Raw genomic sequence first — 10,943 nt, 5'->3', positions numbered from 1 at the left:
CAGCTCTTTATTTCTTGATTGAAAAAGACAACGCTCGCTGTTAATCTCGGCTTTCTTGCTCAAGCACACCGTGACCCCGAAATCTTGATGAGTCTGTTCAGAAAGACGAGTTAGTGTGTCTCTTCCTAACTTAAGAGAATAAGATGAGCGCTGAAGCTGGATCAGGCCGCAATGACCCATCTGGTCCAGCATCCTGTTCTCACAGTAGCCAACCAGATGCCTGTAGGAAGCTTGCAAGCAGGACATGAGTGCAACAGCTCTCTGCTTGGGGGTCTGAGGGTCTGTAAAATCCCCTTTTGAATGAGACATGTGTGACAGATTGGCCCTAGGTGGGAGGAGTTATTACCTCTCGGCTCAGAAGGAGTTAATCCACCTTTATCTTAACTGACAGTTCATCCTTTGGGTGCGGGGCGGTCCCCGGTTTAAAAGGAGGAAACAGTTGAGAAGAGGGAGGGTGTGTGTGTGGAGACAGGGAAGAAGAGGGGTGTGGGGCCAGGATAGTGGTGGTTTAAGTTAGGATTAGTTTAACATGAAACTATAGAGTGAAAGAGTTTCTGTATTACTGCAACTAAGATTGTGAACGCATGAATCTTTAAAACAACTATGTTCTCAAGAAAATAAAGTTCAGTTCTTTTTGTGCCAAGGAGGAATCGTCATTATTGGTCCAGCAGGGTATCAAATCTCACAGAGGTGTGGACTCAAGAAAGGGCAAAACTTACCTGAGGGAAGGGAGAAGAAGAAGAAGAAGAAGAAGAAGAAGAAGAAGAAGAAGAAGAAGAAGAAGAAGAAGAAGAAGAAGAAGAAGAAGAGTTTGGATTTGATATCCCGCTTTATCACTACCCGAAGGAGTCTCAAAGCGGCTAACATTCTCCTTTCCCTTCCTGCCCCACAACAAACACTCTGTGAGGTGAGTGAGGCTGAGAGACTTCAAAGAAGTGTGACTAGCCCAAGGTCACCCAGCAGCTGCATGTGGAGGAGCGGAGACACGAACCCGGTTCACCAGATTATGAGTCTACCGCTCTTAACCACTACACCACACTGGCTCTCAGTGGTGATAGTTTATGTCCTAGAGTCACACAGAAAAGGGTTAGATGGTGAAAACCCAGAGTGCCACGAAGTTGCCAGAGTGTGGAGGCAAATCGAGACAGTGGGGATCCAAGCTGAGGGAGGCCCTTTACTGTAGGCAAGAGGTTGCTCATTTAAGTAACCCAGAGTAGTGAGGATACCAGGCCACGAAAGCTGGAAACAGACTCTCATTACTAATAAGCCCTTAAAGTAAGAGGAGTTTGTTTTGAGGTGAACCGAGTTGAGGGGGGTTGGTTTCACCCCTGTACCCTTTTGGACACGATTTCAGTAATTGAGAGGTGGGGTTCGTCGCAACATGCTATCAGGAGGGCCTGAAGAAGTTCTCCCATTTGCTTCAGACATCTTTAAATCGCATTTCCTGGGCCAAAAGACTGGACCCCGTTTATTTTTGCACGAATTCCCCGAGTTCCTGCTTTTATTTGTTTTTACATCAACAAAGGATTTGCGATACTCACGGACGAATAGAATTAAATGCACAATTGCAAATGATACAACCAGTTAAAACACTTAAAAGCAGATTTGTGTATGAATGTGCATTTTTAAGATGCTGACAATATTGAAGTCAGAGGGAGGGGAGGTTGCAACCTTCTCTAATAGGTTTTTTATACTTTGCTGGTTTTGTGTTGCATTTTTTAATTATAAATAATCTTTATTTCAAAATATTTTTTAAAAAATACATCCACACACAAATATATGACAAAGAAAAATGCAAATCATACAATACAAACACAATCACAAAAAAGAAAAATATATAACCAAAAAAACCCCAAAACAGCAAATAATAAATTAAAATTAAAAACAATGACTCCCCGTCATTTGTATATCGTTTCCCTCTACGTTTTAACATTTCTTACTTTTCCTCACCATACAATACAACCATCTAGCAAATGCATCGATCTGTCATATAATATACTATCCATCTATATATTCCCTTATGTGTCTCATTCTAGACAAATCACCAATTCCGTTTTTATACCTTCTTTAATCAAGTAATCCTCCACATATTTCCACTCGCTTTAGATATTTTGGTTCGTTTTGGGTTTTGTGTTGCATTTTTAATGATGTTGTTTACTGGTTCCGTTTTGTACACCGCTTAGAGATTCTTTAAAATACTAAGTGGTTTGCAAATGCGTTAAATACTAAATGAATAAATAAATTGCACTGTTACAGAGATGGCAAAAGCGGCTAAATGAATACCCACCACTTCCTAGGTCAGCTACAGACTTAGTATTGCATCTAATTTGACAGTCTTCATCTGACTGCATGGATTTTTCAAAGTTTCCTGAACGTAGCTCTTTGCCAACTTGATTTCCGTAATTTTTTCTCTCTTTGGTTTCCTTTTTCCCTCTTCCAAAGTTTTCCCTCTTCCCTGTTTCCCTCATCACAGAAGAGCATCAGCTATGAGCCCCGCAAAAAGTAATGTAGCTTCTTCAACCACCTCGTCATCCTATCGAAAGGACCGTTGTCAGAGATGAAGAGAGGAAGACCAGACAGGGACATCTATCAGGTGAGACATCCCCATTGTCCATACATCAGTCTGTCGGATGTTCCATTGGGATGATGGATTCCATCACAGGTTGGGAGCAGCCTTGATCAACGACATGTTTCATTACAGTTTAGAACATGACGCTGAGTAGTTGCTGTCAGGAGCGATGCAGGAAGCCATAGTTTGGCGCGCTGACAGATTGGAACTGCCAACTTTCACCCAATGAAGAATCCAATACAGAAAACTTTTTTTACCCCCCCCCCCTTTTTATGCCAATACGTTGTAACTTTGTTTACTTGGGGGCTCAGCACATCCATCTTTCAACGTATATCGATTTCTTATTCCCCCGAAAAAAAGAAAAGAAAGCACATTTCCAGAGAATGAGGATAAAGAAATCCTATCGCATAATGGAATTTATTCTGGCAGGATGGGAAAAAAAGATTAAACTATGAGGATTAGGGCTCTAATCCTAGATCTTTTCTGCAACTATTAGGGTCAGGGTTGTAGATAGTTCTTTTCAGACATACACTTCCCCCTGCTCCTGTTTTTTTCCAGTTCACGTAGGAGTTTGGTCCATGTAAAGTTCATAAGCAATAAATTCCTTCCAGCTGTTCTAAAAGATCTAAGATGCTACACTAGTTGGGCTGGTCTGATGCAGCGGGACTTCCTATGTGCATCCTCAGAAGTATATTTTTTTGGGGGGGAGGCTCAGCAGAGGGAAGAACAGAATATCCTGTTTGGAAGAAATAGCTGGCTTGATAATATCTAACACAGAATTGATGCTTTTAAATTATGGTGCTGGAGGAGACTCTTGAGAGTCCCATGGACTGCAACAAGATCAAACCTATCCATTTTGAAGGAAATCAGCCCTGAGTGCTCACTGGAAGGACAGATCCTGAAGCTGAGGCTCCAATATTTTGGCCACCTCATGAGAAGAGAAGACTCCCTGGAAAAGACCCTGATGTTGGGAAAGATGGAGGGCCCAAGGAGAAGGGGGCGACAGAGGATGAGATGGTTGGACAGTGTTCTCGCAGCTACTAACATGAGTCTGACCAAACTGCGGGAAGCAGTGGAAGATAGGAGTGCCTGGTGTGCTCTGGTCCACAGGGTCACAAAGAGTCGGACACGACTAAACAACTAACAACAACAACACCAAGTAAATTGGCAAAAATGTATAAATCTAAATCAAATAAGTGTTGGAACTGTAAAGAGAAAGAAGGTTCTTTTTATCATATGTGGTGGTCTTGTAGTAAGTTTAAAGCTTACAGGGAAATGATATATAATGAAATGAAAATGATGTTTAAAATAACGTTTGTGGAGGAAAACCAGAAGCTTTCCTTTTGGGTATTTTAGGGACAGAACTACCGAAACTGTACAGAAATTTATTCATGTATGCTACTACAGCGGCAAGAATGTTACTCACCCCAAAATGGAAAGCAGTCCCAGCAAAGGAAGAATGGGAACAAAAACTTATGGGATATGTTGAAATGGCGAAATTTACCGGAAGAATAAGAAATCAAGATAACAAACTTTTTATAAAAGAATAGAAATGGTTTATTTAATGTTTACAGATAAATTGTAAATGGATAAGAACATTGGCAGGATTATTATAATAACCTGCAGTTTCACAAGAGTATATATTTAAAGAAGATGAGCAAATGAGCAAATTAAGCTAATTTGGATATGCAGAAGATGTTAAAACTAAATTTAAGGAACTGCAGAAAGAGGGGGAAGGAAGTCAAGTTTTGAAATGTCAAAATGATTGTAAAAACAGTGAAATGTATAAACCTGAAAAGTATAAATAAATAAATAATTGAAGATGCAAAAAAAAAAATCACGGTGTGGATTTTCCAAGCATGTCTTCCTCTTAGCACGCTTTTCTCTTGCGTCCTGAGTTCAAGTGTTGTCAAAGTCCATGACACCTTTGGAAAGGCTATTATCCAACTGGAGCACTCGCAGGGGAGTGTTTCCCAATTTTTGGTGTTTATACTACATTTTTTTAAGATTTAGCTTGAGACAGTCTTTAAACCTCTTTTCTTGACCACCAGCATTACGCTTTCCATTTTTAATTTCGGAATAGAGCAGTTGCTTTGGAAGACGATCATCAGGCATCCGCACAACATGACCAGTCCAACGAAGTTGATGTTGAGGAATCATTGCTTCAACACTGGTGATCTTTGCTTCTTACAGCACACTGGTATTAGTTCACCTGTCTTCCCAAGTGAGGTGTAAAACTTTTCGGAGGGTGTATGCGGGAGTGGGCAAAGATTTGGCATTGCTCTTCTCCTTATCTGCCCATTCCATACCACCCACCTTAAGGCACCTTAGTTTTGGGGTGCCTCCATTTCTTCTTCTTTTCAAGCATCACACACAGAAGTTTACCGGCTTATCTGGAAACAAAAAGGTTTCGAATTCTGCAGACGGTGTTATAAATCTCCACTGACAGGCACACAAATATAGATCACATCATTGCAGAGGTGCCTCTCCTTTTCCTTCCTCTCCCTGAACTTAGTCCTAATTAAGTTTTGCTGTTTGGACCAAAGTTAGATTGAATTGTGTTTTCTGCCGGAGAAAAAACCCAAGTGTGGCATTTGATGGTTTTTATTTTTCTTGTGCAAGACTCTGGACGTTCACGGTATTGAACGTGGCAAGTTCTCTTTCCATGACCAGCTGAAAGAGCTGTTCCCCCTGCGAACGTAGGAAATTGCATTGTACAGAGTCAGACCATTCATTCATACAGGTGAAACTCAAAAAATTAGAATATTGTGGAAAAGTCCATTTATGTAAGCAATTGTTTTCATTAGCTACTGGAGTTTAATATATGAGATAGACTCATGACATGCAAAGCGAGACATGCAAAGCGAGATATGTCAAGCCTTTATTTGTTATAATTGTGATGATTATGGTGTACAGCTGATGAAAACCCCAAAGTTGAAATTGTTAATTTGGGGTTCTCATCAGCTGTACGCCATAATCACCACAATTAAAACAAATAAAGGCTTGACATATCTCACTTGACATATCATGAGTCTATCTCACATACTAGTTTCACCTTTTAAGTTGAATTACTGAAAGAAATGAAACTTTCCACAATATTCTAATTTTTCGAGTTTCACCTGTATAGCCCAATATTGTCTTCCCTGGCTGGGAGCAGCTCTCTAGGATTTCAGGCAGGGGCCATTCCTGGTCCCACCCAGGTATGCCATGGATTTGATTTGATTCAACGTGCATTTTTTTTTCCCAATTAAAAAGCTGAGCTCAAATCAGCTCTCACAATAACAAAGTATTAAAAACCAGCAAAGAATTGCCATTGGCACCAGCTTGGCTGCAGGAGTTGATGGAAGGAGGGATGCAAGGCACCATCCAACTGTCTTAGTCAATCACCCATCTCCTACTACCCTTCTGAGAATGAGCGTTCCCCCACATCAAATGGGGTGCGCCTTTTGCGTGGTTGCGAGTAGCCCCATTGGATCACGGTGCAGCTCCTGGCAGTTGGTCCTGGAACCGCCTTCCCAGGTTGGATACCTGTGGACTCCACCTACTCTAGCAGCCGCCCAATCCCGGCTGGGGAGGTGTTGCCAGGGGGATTGGCCAGGTAGAAGGAGGGATTATACAGTACACACAATAGGAGTTGAGTCATACCTGGGAAGCGGCCGTTGGATTCAGAGCTTCCCCACCCTCCACTCCCTCAATTGACGCTTACTTTGCAGGTTAACCTCTTTTCCACAGGCACGCAGGTGCTGCTATGACAAGGTCGCTGTTGAAGGGCCGGAAAGGACTTTCCCTGCATTGGCAGGTTTCGCCTTTCCCGTAGCAATTCATCACAACTTTGGCGGTTGCAGGCCTTGGGCAGAATCCTTTAGTCATCTACAAGATTGGGGGGGCGGTGACCCCCGCCCCCATTGCGGTGGCGATAACAGGGTTCCTGTTAAAGGGGTCTCAGGGGGAGGCATTGACCATACGCCCAGGGTCGTCACTGCCCTCCCCCTCCAGCGACGGCGAACATGGGGGGGGGCGGGCTATCTGCTTGAACATATGTTCTCCAGCCTAGCCCACTCCCCACTCATGCTGGATAACCCTGAAAGTACCCAGAACCCCGGCTGGGGGGGCTGGGAAGGATAAACACCCAATGCCTGAGCCAAGGTCTTCCTGTTGTTGTTGTTGTTGTTCAGTCGTTCAGTCGTGTCCGACTCTTCGTGACCCCATGGACCAGAGCACGCCAGGCACGCCTATCCTTCACTGCCTCCCGCAGTTTGGCCAAACCCAGGTCTTCCTACATCTGAATATTAATAAAGTTGTGGCCAATTTAATCCCATAGAACGTTGTCATGCGTCATTATTTCCCTCAGGGGCTGCCCCGGGGTTCAGGGGACTCCGCCTGGCCGTGCAAATACCCCACCCTCCCAGTATATATAAGGGTGTGGTGACTTCTGATTCAGTGTCTCTGAAGAAGTGTGCATGCACACAAAAGCTTATACCTAGAACAAACTTAGCTGGTCTCAAAGCTGCTACTGGACAATATTTTTAAATTTTTATTTGACCCCATACACCATTATCACCATTTCAATAAACACAATAGTTTATAAGTAACGCATCAATGAACAGTTCAGTAAAGAATGAATGCAGGTCAATGCAAACTAATGTTGATTCCCAAATTATTGGCACTGTTGCAGATGCCACGTAATACCTATTTCGCATTGGTAACAACGTGGATCTTTTAATGTGGCAGCACCTTTGGAACTCACCGCCTCTTGATATCAGGCAGGCACCTTCACTATACCCTCTTTGGTGCCTGCTAAGAACAAGCTTACCCAGATGTTTAGAAAGTTGATGTAGTCAGCTTTTTCAGTCCATAGAATCATAGAGTTGGAAGAGACCACAAGGGCCATCCAGTCCAAGCAGGAAACACCATCAGAGCATTCCTGACAGATGGCTGTCAAGCCTCTGCTTAAAGACCTCCAAAGAAGGAGACTCCACCACACTCCTTGCAGCAAATTCCACTGCCGAACAGCTCTCACTGTCAGGAAGTTCTTCCTAATGTTTAGGTGGAATCTTCTTTCTTGTAGTTTGAATCCATTGCTCCGTGTCCACTTCTCTGGAGCAGCAGAAAACAACCTTTCACCCTCCTCTATATGACATCCTTTTATATATTTGAACATGGCTATCATATGACCCCTTAACCTTCTCTTCTCCAGGCTAAACATACCCAGCTCCCTAAGCCGTTCCTCATAAGGCATTGTTTCCAGACCTTTAACCATTTTGGTTGCCCTCTTCTGGACACGTTCCAGCTTGTCAGTATCCTTCTTGAACTGTGGTTATTTTAACTTTTAGAAAGCCACATAGAAGCCATGCATAGAAGCCAATCCAGCTTCTATGAGGGAAGGGGAGATTGTCAGTTTGGCTGGAAACAAATCTGCATGGAGGCCATGGGGACAGAAGTGGTTCTGAAGAGCAGGTTGTAGAGAGAAGCTGTGCTAGATAATGAGTGAGGAACCCCTTAACATATTGATTTGAAGTATTGGTTGGGGGGTGATGTGTTTTTAGGGTTCTAGGAAGCTGATATTGCTCCTGTGACAAAATGACTCACGGGGGGCGGGGGGAGAGACACTGTGCCAACTGGAAGCAGTCATTATGCATATTCATAGATGATGTTGGAGCACTGCTGAAGTATTTAAAATGATTTATTAAACCAGAAGGATTTTTACACTTTTTAGTTCTCCATTTATTGTCTGTTTTAACAAGCTCCCAAACAAACATTCAGATCTGGAGACTGGTAAATAATTATCTAGTCCATCAGGACTTAAAACACAATCGAACATTCCCTTTCATTTATTCAGAGACGCTTAAAGGCCGTTTTTGACTCTTCGCCTGTTCGTTTTATAGCAGGGATTTCTATTCGCAGAGGAAAAATTACATTCGGTGGGATTAAGGGAACCCTCGCAGAGAGCCCAGCACAAACCTGCGATAGGGAATACACAAAGCAAAATCAGTGTCATTATTTCTTTTTCCGCTTAAATTAAAAAAGTTACATAGAGACACAAGCCGAGCCGCATGAATTATATCACCTTATGTAAATAAAGCTAATAGGCGATAACATTAATTAGCAGCATAAAACTTTCTCTTTTTGCTCATCATTCAGGAGACAGCAGAGGTGCTCATTTGCAAGGATTAATTTATATTTTAATTAGAAATTTACATTTTTTTGGCAGCCTTGTAGGGGAACAATTACCAATCCCCAGTGGGTTTTAAGGCTTTTCAGTTTAAATGAATTATGTTGATTTTAGAGAGCCATTTGAGAACAGTTTGTCACCCTCCGCAATCTGGGCCCGTGACATGCCATCGCTTTCTGAACCCACCTGCGACCTTTTGATTCTGTGAAAATCGTTCCAAGGCGTGCAGTGTGATGGTTTGGAGTCGATGACTGGTTTGGATCTCATAATGCATTTGTGTTAAACAGTATTGGCAGGATATGCCCGTGATAAAGTTCAAGTCATCCCCCTTTTCTAAAAAAAACCAACAACCCTGAAATAATGAACTAAAAAATACAATAATTGCTCTTTGCGGGGCTGCCCTTGGAGTTGATGTGGAGGCCACAGCTGGTACAGAAAGTGAGATTTAGGTTTCTTGTGCTGAGAAGTCTGCTCACCTCCCACAGTGGGTGGTGTTGCGGCCGGGCATTCGGGACCTTCAGTGACCCGGCTGTGGGGCGGAGGGATTCCGCCCATGTCATACTGACTCCCGGCTGTGTCACGCCCCCTGCTGCCCAATTGGCACGGCCGGGGGCGTGGCCACAAGCCGTTTAAACCATGGTGCAGCCAGGGGACATCCTCCTTTTGCCCCCTCACCAGATCTCCTAGCCCGCCCACCCTCTTTTCATGTGTTGATATAACAGTGACCTTGCTATAGACCAGTGGTCGGCAAGACTTACCAGGCATGGGCTGGATCACTCCCGCAGAGATCGTCTGTGGGCCAGGCCGGTGCAGCGTAATGCTAGAAATTACCTCTGTGCATGTCCGTGGTGCCGGAAATCTCTTCTGCGCATACCCAGACACTGAAAATCGCGCCTGCGCAGAAGCAACTTTCAGCATCTAGGAATGCGCAGACGTGATTTCCAGCATCTGGGCATGTGAAGAAATGGTTTCCGGAGCCACAGGTGAGGCAGAAATCCAATGCTGTTCAGATTTAAATCCAAACCTACCCAATCCTCACTTCCCAAAACAATACATGAACGAAAATTCTCTGAATATTGCAATGCAGTTCTCCAACCAAGCGATATGTAGAAATATGCATGTGTTGGAGTAATGTGTGCATGCATATACTGTATTAGTGGGGAAAAAACATTAAAATGCATCAGATCATTTAGGAACTTCCGGTTAGGTGCCGAGTCAATGGCGGACGGGAGTCCGACGGCTCCGTCCTCCGTTAGGCGATAGGGAGCTCCGTGCCTGCGCCACGGGTCCCTTAAAGCCACGGGAAGAGCGTCCCGTGGACCGACGGCTTCGTGGGTCCCAGACGTGCTGTCTCCGCTCCTGATTTACCCTCGTAAGGGGGAGAATCGGGCGAGCGGAGCCCCAGCACGGGACTGAAGAAGCGGCTGCCTGCGGAGGATCAAAGCAGCGATCCCGCCAGACCTGAGCACCCGGCACTTCCTACATAGAAACTTCCAAAGAAACTCTGTAAGTTAAAAATTTGGACTATTTTACAAGTTTAAAGAGCACTGCTTGCAGAGGAAACTCCAAAAGGAAGCCTGTTCCCTTTGAACTGTTTGCGCGAGCTTGGTAGCGCTAAAGGATCAAAGCCGCGGCTAACGGGAAAGTTTTGCGAACTCTGCTAAACTTTTTAAAAGTTACTTAAAAGTTGTTTAAAGGCTGTTTAAAGACTTAAAAACAGTTGATATGGCAAAAGAAGACACCGCTCCCCCTCTGGACTAGGATTCCGGGTCAGTAGCGGGCTGCAATATATTGTTGCCATTTTTTCTTTGTTGGGACCCTAGTGTTACAGTGACTGTTTACCAGTGGAGATACTTTGACTCTTTTACAGCCAGATACAAGCTACTTTAAAGACTTGGTGGTTACACTGCAAGTGAGAAAACAGTTACTGGCTTGGGCTATTTAAAATAGACTCTTCTTGGCTTTAAGGAATTTACAATTCTGGAAAATCTGAACTCTTTGCCTAAAAGTTGGATTAATGGACTATTGTGGACTCCTGGCTCAGCAGCCTCTTTGTTCTCAGAAAGCTAGCTGCAGGCCACCTGGTGTTTACTTTTGGGACTGTTGGTCTTCTGCTGTGAATGTCTGAGATTGTTACTATAGCAACTGGAGTGACCTTGAGATTACAGTTACAGAGCCCACAAGGAATGGAACTTAGATCTA

Source organism: Lacerta agilis, chromosome 7, assembly GCF_009819535.1.
Source record: "Lacerta agilis isolate rLacAgi1 chromosome 7, rLacAgi1.pri, whole genome shotgun sequence".
NCBI classification, from domain to species: Eukaryota; Metazoa; Chordata; class Lepidosauria; order Squamata; family Lacertidae; genus Lacerta; species Lacerta agilis.
The sequence above is the reverse complement of the archived record's forward strand: the minus strand, read 5'-3'. Positions refer to the sequence as shown.